A 10,229-nucleotide genomic window follows, 5' to 3' on the forward strand; every position below is an offset into this window, starting at 1 on the left:
TGATCTGCTGCCTGCATCTCAGCCACTGAGGTAGACTGGCCAGTGTCTGTCACCCTAGTTAAACTAGGAGCAAGTGACGAGCCTGAAGATTGACTGCATGCTTCAGCCTGGGCCTCCAGATATGCCATGATGTCAGTGGGCCCGCCACATCTCACAACAGACATGCAGCAAAGCTACAAGCCACACACACACACACACACACACACACACACACACACATACACACACACACATACACACACACATACACACACATACACACACACATACACACACACATACACACATACACACACACATACACACACATACACACACATACACACACATACACACACACACACATACACACACATACACACACACACATACACACACACACATACACACACACACACACACATCCTTTCCACACATCTATCCCATCCCTCCTTTCCATTAACACTCACCTACCCCTTGCCCACAAGAAAAGTATTGCAGCAGCAAGATTCAAACAGAATGTTTTTTCTTTCCAGCACTTGCAACTAAGGACTGCCATGCCCACTCAGCCTGGTGGGAAACCCAGTCTTGTCCACTTCAGTACAGGTTTCTGGGTCTCTAAGGCAGGGAAAGTTGATGGAGTTATACTGTCTTTCAGGTGAATCCGGCTTCAGCTCCCACAGTTGCACTAAAGAGGTTCCCAGTGCACATGGAGTCAAGAAGCATCTCAGTTGAGTAGGTGACCCTGTTAATGTCCACCCTGGAGCAGAGAATGTAGGTTTACACTATAGTCTGAAATATTGGACAGCGGCCGAAGATAGCAGAATAGCTTTAGATCCTGCAAACAGAGTCCACTGAGTGCTTCAAGATTTCCCATTGAACCTCAATCAGTCCTTCACTTTGTGGTCCATGAAGCCCGTGTACGTGACAGGTCCGTGTTTGGGTATAGCCATTGCCACCATCCACCTCTTCTCAAACTGAAACTCTGCCCCAGCTAAACACTAACTCCGCATTCCTCCCAACCCCTGCCCGTGAAGAAGCAAGCTTTCTTTACCAAGCATTGTGCTTGAAAGATCTGTCCACAGGAACACCAACCACATATAGGACATTTTAACTGCTGCATAGTAATCTACTTAGTGATGTAACAATTTGTTTATCCTTCATCCTAGCACTGGATGGCTTCAAATTTTCCTCAGTAAGAAGAGCAGTGCAGCAGTGTTTTTGTGCATAATTTCACCACAGGTGTGAGAAATTCCCTAGGGTTTGTCCCTGGAAGGAGACGCTGATACAGAGGTGTGCCATTCTCTGCCATCTGCCAGATATTGCCAAATTGTCCTCAAAGAGTCTGTAGGGAGTTTTTTTCTTCACACATCACCCATGACATATGACAGATCTTATTGCTTCACTGCCATCTCCAGGCATTAGGAGACTTGGGTTTTTGCAATATGATACGTGTGAGATACGATCTCATTATTGCTTTGCTGTGTATCTATCTCCCTGGGGTGAGCATGTTCTTCCATCTTGACTGGTCTTTCTGGTTTTCCTCTCCACGAATTGCACTAGAAGTAGATTCATGCAACGTTTCTTCTTGTGATGGCGTGTCTTCAAGGTTCACCCATGCTGGAGCATGGGCCAGAATGCCCCTTTGCCAGAAGGCTGACTCATAAACTGTTGAATCCATGTCCCATTTTGCCTGCTCATTCATCTGGGCTGTTTTCAGTGTTTGGTTCTTGTGAATAACACTGCTGTGAGCACTGAAATTAAAAAAAAATCTACCCAAGCCCCTGCTTTCTGTACTTTAGGTGTGTTCCCAGAGAAATCGCATCACAGACTGAATGTCATTGACATTCTTAATGCTTGGCCTTCACTTTTTGTATTTGTTATACATACATACACACATACATACATACATACATACACGTGTGTATGTGTGTGTTTATGTTTAAAAATTGCAATGCTAGCAAAGTTCAGTAACTTGGTATATCTTGCTTAGATTACTTCCCTCACCCAGTGTTAGAAGACACTCTCCTGTGTCTTTCCTTTATTTCTTCATCTAAATTGATGCTGTGTGTGCTGTAAGGTGGGGATCTGATTTAATTATTTTTTCTGATATGACAAACAGATAACTAGAGAAAAAAATCCCTGTATTTTCCAGTGGCTCACAATTGTACGTCTAAGGTCAACTACCCTAATGGGTTATATCCAGGCACCCAAGTCTATAGTCAATCCATTTTGAAACTCTTGGCCCAGTGTTGAGTTGTCTTCACTCAACTCATGACACATGACAGTTTTTTCATAAGTTTTATTCTTCATAGGACAAATTCCATGCCGCACTTTTCCTTTCAAAGTATCTAGTTTGTACTTGACCCTTTAGTCCTGCATGCAAATTCAAGTTCCATGATGTCAGGGCCTTCCCACTACCTCCTTTGTTTTATGGTTGCATGACCACACAGAAACAAGTTCCAGGCCTAGACTGCTCAGTATAGTACCCCTTTTATCAACTTCAGAGACCCGAGTCTTTCCCCGGTAGCTTCTGTCGCCTTCCCCTGAATGTCCAGGCATCAGCTCATCTATTCTTTTGGTGAACATGAGTCAAGGCCAGTGGGTCCCTTGGCTCTGGTTGTTGGTATATTTCCTTCTCCTAGGACAGAACTTTGTGGCCTGAAACATATGCCTGAGCAATTAAGATCACCGGATGCTCTTGCAGAGGACCGGGAGTCAGTTTCCAGCACTCACATGCCGACTCACAATCATCTGTGACTCCATCCAGATACCCCCTTCTGGCTAGGGAGCATATGGGTGAGGGCCATGCTGACTCCAGCTAACCAACCCAAAGGAGAGCAAAGCGCAGGAGCCAGACAGACCATCAATTTAACGGGTTCCTGCCAAGACAAAATACAATGGCCAAGTCCATTTCCAATGGCCAAATATCCTCTCTATGAAGGCAAACTGTGGACTAACCAGAGAGCTGAGTTATGGTTGGCTTTTGCTGGGTGACTTCAGAGTGAGAACAGAGAGACTTGTGTTTGAGCTAAATGTGTCCTGACACCAGGTGGCCTTGAGCTGCTAACAGAGCTTTGTGGACAGCCGGAGGGGACCAGGTCAGGAAACTCCTTTTCAGTGTTCACCTGTGAGTGCCTTCCTGCTACTTCCAAGACCGTCTCCTCCCATGCCCCTTCTGCAACCTCAAACAGCTGTAATTGACACATGTTTAGAAGACAGCTGTGTGCTTTAGGTTCTCCAATGTAAATTATAACTCTTTATACAAGCAAGTTCCAATTTAGGGGGCACACGAAGGCCAATTTGAGAGGTTCAGCAGCAAGGGTACAGAGGCCTACAGAGGATAAAGGACTCTTACCTGAGGCCTCCTAGTTAGTGGTTGCCTGGATTCATTGCAAGGATGGTGGTCGTCTGAGAAGGGGAGTCATCAAGAGCCAGTTGGCTGAGTTTGGCCTGTAACCACATGTCACTGAGGTAAAGACCCCTGAAAGTGAGATACTGACTCCTGCTCTTATAATGTCCATAGTAACCAACCTTAGTCTGTCACAGCATGTCTGGGGACAGGGAGGGCAGGGATATACCACAGGACATAGACCACCTCATCTCTTTCTGATGCTGGAGTTACTGTCTCCCTCCAGGGCCTGCTTTCTGCATTCTAGCCCTACTTCCTCTGAGTCTCTGCCTCCTGCCAACCCCAAGAAGCGCCTCCTCATAGTCCTCACAGTCTCCATTTCTGTTCCTGTTGCTGTGACAAAACACCCTAACAAAAGCAACTGAAGGGAGAAAGGGTTTATTCTGGCTTGCCTCTCAGAGGTACAGAGCAGTCACATGGCAGGGGCTTGAAGCAACTGGTCACTCAGCACACACAGCCAGGAAGCAGAGAAATGAATGCACGCTACCACCCTGCCTCCATTCACAGACTCCAGCATGCCACAGGGAATGGTGCCACCCATGGTAGGTGTGTCTTCTCACTTCCGTCATCTTAACCAAGATATCCCCCTACAGTCACACACAGGTCTCCCAGGTGATTCTTGAATCTATCAAGTTGACAACACTGACCACCACAGTTATTGTAGACACTTACTTCTGGTCCATCCCCAGAGGCAGAGATCCAACCTACCTATGTGTCCTGAACCAGAGCTTCTGTGCTATCAAAGTCTCCATGCCTGGCCACTAGATAAAGGTGTCCTGCCTTCCAGGGCCTGGGAGCACAAGGGAAAATATGTGTAATACACTTAGCACATAAACATTGAGTCCCACAGGGCAGATATATCCCTATGAACTGTGTCCTTGATTAAACATCAAGACACCAACTCTACTGTGCACTGAACTACTGAACAGACACAGCCTTGAAGCTATTGGGTAACTTCACTCTGATCCCATTTCCCTATTGTAAAGAGGGGTATATGACCTCTGAACCCCCTTTTATTTTGATAGCCTATGGTTTCTCTGCAAGGACATTTTTAAGTACTGCTGGAGATTAGGATAATATCATTAATAAACTTAGTAGAAACAGGGAAAACCTTATTCCGGTGAGATATAAGCTCTCTTAAAGTTGCTATGATATTGGACAATGCTTCTAAGTAAGTCCTTGAAAGTCAGCCCTCTGAGGTTTCAACATTCCATTTTAATCGTCAACTTGATTAGAGGCCATTGATGGGACATGTTACAAGTTACATTTCACCTGAGGGGTGGTCTCTGTGAAGATGCCCTGAGAGTTGTCTGAGAATCTCCATATACAGATGTCCAGTCTCAAGGCTCTAACACCTTCCCCGGGAACCCCTCACCAGAAGGAAAATGGCCTCTGCGTTGGCCCCAGACCTTCGCTTTGCTGGTGGTCTGCCTACCTTTGCCAACAAAGCCACTTCCTTGTCCCGGGATTCCACTTCTTCTCCCTTTCTGACTTTCATTTCTCAGACCTTGCTTTGAGCCACATCCTTTGTGTTAGCAACAGTTCCCACTTCCTGTGGGCCCAGCACCTCCACAGTACTTCCTCTGCACACAGCGCTATCTGCAGTTTTGACGAGTCTTGGGGAGCTTTCCATACACTGCTGTGCAGCCTGACTGGGAAACTAGCAATGTCAGTGGGTTCTCTATAAAACAGTGTGCTGGGGACAGAGGGCCTGTCCTGACCCCAGGGCCAGTGTGAGATGGTACACAGATCCTCCCTCAAACATAAAAAGAAGACTCCTCAAGTGGGGGGTGGGGGACACTAAAACTGCCACCTGACACTATTTTTCCCATTTCCCCAGGATATAGGGGCATGGGTCACTGTTTGAATCTCAGCTTCTTGTCTTCAGTCTTTGACCTCTGTCAGCCTCCATTCAATCGTCAAACGAGAGCCTTCTCTATTACAAGGTGGGTCATAGATTCTGTGGCCAGACAAGCAAAGTGCTACCGAGACACAGAGAGAGACAGCTACTTCCTGGGTGAGGAAGGAAATACCAAAGCTGAACCCACCCCGTTCCCAGGAGCTCAGGGGGTCCTGGAGCAGTGGATGGGAAGAGCTAAGAGCAGCTGTATAGCAACAGTAGTGATGTCAGTGGAGTATCTGCTTTGTGGGAGCGCCGCGAGGCGCAGTGATCTTCATCCTGGGAGTGTGGGCAATGTCACTCCCCATTTTGTCAGACTTAAAGAATGAGACAGCTCTCAGACCTCAGCAGAGAGGTTACTTCGTGCAGTAGACAAGAGTTAATGTAGGAACTCAGAAGTAGACAAACCGCAGGGAGTAAATGTCCGTGGGGAGCACAGATCCATTTATTGAATCCCCCCTCTGTCTCTGTCTCTGTCTCTGTCTCTCACTCACACACACACTCACTCATTCATATTCACACACTAGGGTAAAAGAGGGAGCAGAAACATCCTAGGAGCCAGAGGTCAGGAAGGACCACCTGGCTTCTGGTCATGACGGACTGCTGCAGTCGAGAAACCACAGCAGCTGTGGCTGCCTGCACGAGACCCGTACAAGACCCAGCCAGCTGGCGGTCCCGCACGGGTCACAGGTGTGAGACATTGACGGTCCCGCACGGGTCACAGGTGTGAGACATTGACGGTCCCGCACGGGTCACAGGTGTGAGACATTGACGGTCCCGCACGGGTCACAGGTGTGAGACATTCTACACTGCTCGTGAGCCCCTGCCGATAGCTGAGGAACTACTGGCAGTTGGTGGCTGCTAGTAGAGGGAGTCGGTGTTTTTTTAAGGGCGTGACCTCTGCTAAACCAAACTCACTCTAGTAGAATACGTCCATGAGTATATGGGAGCACAAACTGGAAACTCTCAAGGTGGGGCGGGGTGGGGTGTGGGCGTGAAGTTGGAACATGTATAAAATTCTTAAAGAATTGATAAAAATTAATGCCTTTCTTTTCTTTTCTTTTTTTTTTTGAAAAGACTGAGGCTGAGGTGTAAATGTTCTTTCCATTCCCACTCCGGGAGAGCCAGGGCTGTCTGGCTCATTGCCATTCTACAGCTGTCTCCCAACAGTGTCTGTCCTTTGTGACTCTGTAAGAAAGAGCCTGCTTTTCAAGACTCCTTTGCCGAGGCCATGGGTATTGCCAAGAGGCCCTGGCTTTGCCTCCTTCTGTCATGAGACAATTCTTAGAAGTAGGACTGGCTCTAAACCTGTCAGTGGACCTTCCCTTTGGAGCAAAGGGATCTAAGCTCAGTCAGCAGTGACCATGGTGGCCATCATCCCTCCCTCAGGACTGTGGATGCTGCTCCCAAACGCACTGAAGTAACCAGGCCTGCTTTTCCATATTCAGAATCGACAGCATTCAGAAAAGCAACCCAAGTGCCCGCTTTGTCCTACACAAGACATTCCGCAGCGCCAGGGCCTCACAGTCCAGGCCAGCTCTTCCCCAAACCCCAGGTTCAGTTGGCTAATCACACGGACTTGGCCCTTGGCAGTGCCCAGGTGGCCAACACCTGAGCTTCCTGACCAGGTGTTTCTAGGTGAAACGGGCCTGGCTGGTCCCTTTAAGGAAGTGGCTATGTAGCAAGAGACAAAAGCTCCAGAGAATTGGGACAAGGAGTGGACATGGCCAGCCCCAAGGAACCATGGGAGCTGCTGCGGAAACAAAACTGGGTGCCCACCCGGGAGGGGCGGGGTCCTTCGGTGTGCCTCTGGGCACGTGCTATGGCAGAAGGGCAGAGATGATTGACACCCTGACAGCTGTAAGCTCCATGACCTTGAACTGCGGGTCTCCCTTCTGGGAATGAGAGTAATAATGCTGCCCTCCTAAAGGCCCCATAACTCGGGAGATGGACTAGGCAAAGCTTTTCATGATTGTACCGGATGCTTCTCTCGGTGCAGCTTAAGGAAGGAAAGGTTTCCTCTGGCTCCTGGTGTGCAGCAGAGAAAGCCCTGCAACAGGCGCTTGGGCCACAGGGCATCTGCAGTTGGGAAATGCAGCTGGGGCTCCTCTCCGACTCGTCTTTTATTCAGTCTGGGACCTCAGCCTGTGGGATGACGGTACCAGCCACAGGTTGGGTGGATCTTCTCACCTCTATTCATCTGCAAACTCTCTCATGATAGAGGTTTGCCCCCACGGTTATTTAAGACTATCAAGTGGATAATCAATACTGATCATCACAGCAGTGTATAATGGGGAGCCGCTGTGATCGCCATCATGGCAAGGTCCACTAACAGGAGGGAGTGGCTAGAAATTCTGAGGGCAGGGTTCTCAGGGCAAGTCGGTGGTTGGGCCTCACAGACTGAATATGGCAAGAGGCACCTTCCCCTTCCTGAGCACCCACAAAATCACCCTTGGGTTCCGTGGGCCCCTGAAGAATTTCGAGAGAACCAGAAGCACGAATTCGGCGCATTTCCTAAGAGAAGTCACAACGCTTAGCTTCCCTTTTGTTTTCAGGGCCCAAGTAGCCACCAAGAAAGACCAGGGCCAGCCGGGTTCCAGGCTGTGTACACCAGGTGCCAAGAAATCGGTAAAAGGCAGATGACAGGCTCAGGGTTTCTCACCTCCCACCCCTCCCAGAAGGTTTCCTCAGATGATTGACAATCTCCATGGCAACCTGGAAGTCCTGATCACCTGAATCCCCCTCCACACACTAACCAGTCTAGGATAGTCCCCTCCGCACTCAGCCGCCAGAAGTCCCTGAGCAAAGGTGATTTTGCAATGGCTTGCAGGGCTGCGAGGCGAGAACTTTGTTCCTGAAACCAGGTGCTGAGATGACAAATACTTACTTCCCCTTAACGGTTGGGGTTTTATCAAGCAGGGAATCAGGTCTGATGAACGCTAGAAAAATCAGCCGGATTGAAGCAGGGGCATTAACAGGCCAGAAAAGCAGGCCATGGCCTGTGGGTAGTTTCCAGAGCACCGTGAGCCAAAATGGCCACTACCCTCAGCCAGTCTATAAGAGCTTCACCTGAGAACACAGCAACTTCTCATCCTGGCTTAAAGGAGAGAGAGAGGGAGGGGGAGGGAGAGAGAATGAGAACTACCTGAGCCTCAGCAGGGTCCAGCTGTCACCTGCTAGCTGTTAGGCCATGTGAAGAGCTTTTTCCCACACTCTCAGTGGTCATTCCAAGTGCGTTTAGGCAGGAAAAGCAATGCAGGACGTCATCAACGCTGTCTGGAGCGAGGAGTTGAGGTCGGGGATCACCAGGCTTTCCCGACCCCGCCAAACAAAGAACAATGGCAGGGACTAGAAGTAAAGGACAAAGACACAAGCCCGTCTCACTTAACTTCAGGGGCGGGTTCTTCAGGTTGGCCAGCATCGTTTGCCAACCCCTCACCTAAGCTTCTCCCCAGGGGAAGGGCAGACATCTTTGAAGAACCCATAAGTCATCTTTTGAAGTCGGCCTGACCTTTCACAAGGTGAGAGACCCAGCCTTATCTTCGGGAGGGAGGAGAATGGTGGGACACGGGGCTGGAAATACACCACCAGGACCAACAAACTAAATGAGTAGCTTCCCCAGGAGCCTGGTCTGCTCTACATTCATCTACCTAGGATTGGCTAAATAAACTCTTCCCTCCCTGGCCCTGTGGGAGCTTGCGGGAATTAACACTGTGACTCTGGTCTGCACTCCGGGGGCGCAGTTACAGAGGAAGATGGACACCAGCAGAGAGATGATTGTAACTTGGACTATCTCCCCAGCAGAGGTGGAACAAGGAGAAGGGGAGCTACTCTTTCAGGTTCAAGGCCAAGGCCATGGGGATTTTACCACAGTGAAAAGGGGGAGAAATAGGGTTAGGGAGGGAGATGTCGAAAGTACAGCGGTGAGAATTCTAGCTTCTCACATCCCTGGGCCGCATCAAAATGCCTGCCACTGAAGTCATGGTCCATGGGTAAAGGGTTTACTTGTCCACACGTGAGGCCTGAGTCAGAGACCCCAGAGCCCACTTAGAGCTGGAATGGAAGCATACGCCTGTCATTATATGCTTCTATGGTGAGGTGGAAGGAGAATCCCTAGCAGCTGTCAGGGACTCACACACACAACATGCGTCACATTCACATCACACATACCACACCACACACATGCATACACACTACACACATGCACATACCACACACACAAGTATAGACATCTCACACCACACACATGCAAACATACTACATAAATACACATCCCACACATACACCACACACAAACACACATATATCTCACAACACACACACACAGATTAGAATATCTGCTGTCCAATAATATAGGCACACCACACACACACATCATACATGCACATGTAGATATGTATGTATGTATATATATGATATATGTATATATCAACACACACAGATTAGAATGCCTGTTATCCAATAATATAGACCCAAAGGTGAAGCCCAGGAGAAGGAACACTCGTCCATCATGAGAATTTTTAAGAAAAATAATTAAGGCCATTACCTTTGCAGGCTATTTCATTTCGACTCTCTCTGCTTTTGGCCTGAACCAACATGCCTCTATCTAGGACCATTTCTGCTGCTGATTAAAATCGATGACTACTTTGAAAAAAATAAATAACCAAAGTACGCACTTCCTTCAAGATCTTCAGATAGATTTCCGTGTTGTAATCAATTAAGGAGTATTTACCGAGTTCCTCCCAGGTGCCATATCCTGCCTGACATCTGTAAATAAATCAGTAGGACTGCAACTAAGGAAGAGATGATGGGTAACATCGATGTCCGCATTTCCTTCCCATTTCTGTCAGTTTGGAGCCCAGGAAATAAGTTCCTTGGGAAGAGGCTAACCAGGCACACTTATCTGGGGCATTATTTTCTGTGCAACAAGGCTGACTG

At 48.4% G+C, this 10,229-nt stretch overlaps 2 long non-coding RNA genes across 2 annotated transcripts; one reads left to right on the plus strand and one right to left on the minus strand.

The window, feature by feature from the left end:
- Positions 1–488: 488 nt before the first annotated feature.
- On the minus strand, positions 489–4,201 carry LOC110343094. The gene is made up of 2 exons (XR_005870881.1): positions 3,338–4,201; positions 489–2,861 (listed from the first exon to the last, which is right to left on the minus strand). It is a non-coding gene; the product is annotated as an uncharacterized LOC110343094 (long non-coding RNA).
- A 4,183-nt stretch (positions 4,202–8,384) lies between these two features.
- On the plus strand, positions 8,385–9,982 carry LOC110343089. The gene is made up of 2 exons (XR_002385290.2): positions 8,385–8,812; positions 9,846–9,982. It is a non-coding gene; the product is annotated as an uncharacterized LOC110343089 (long non-coding RNA).
- The last annotated feature ends 247 nt before the right edge of the window (positions 9,983–10,229 follow it).

The sequence above is a fragment of the Mesocricetus auratus genome, unplaced genomic scaffold (assembly GCF_017639785.1).
Source record: "Mesocricetus auratus isolate SY011 unplaced genomic scaffold, BCM_Maur_2.0 Super-Scaffold_100024, whole genome shotgun sequence".
In the NCBI taxonomy this organism is placed as follows: Eukaryota; Metazoa; Chordata; class Mammalia; order Rodentia; family Cricetidae; genus Mesocricetus; species Mesocricetus auratus.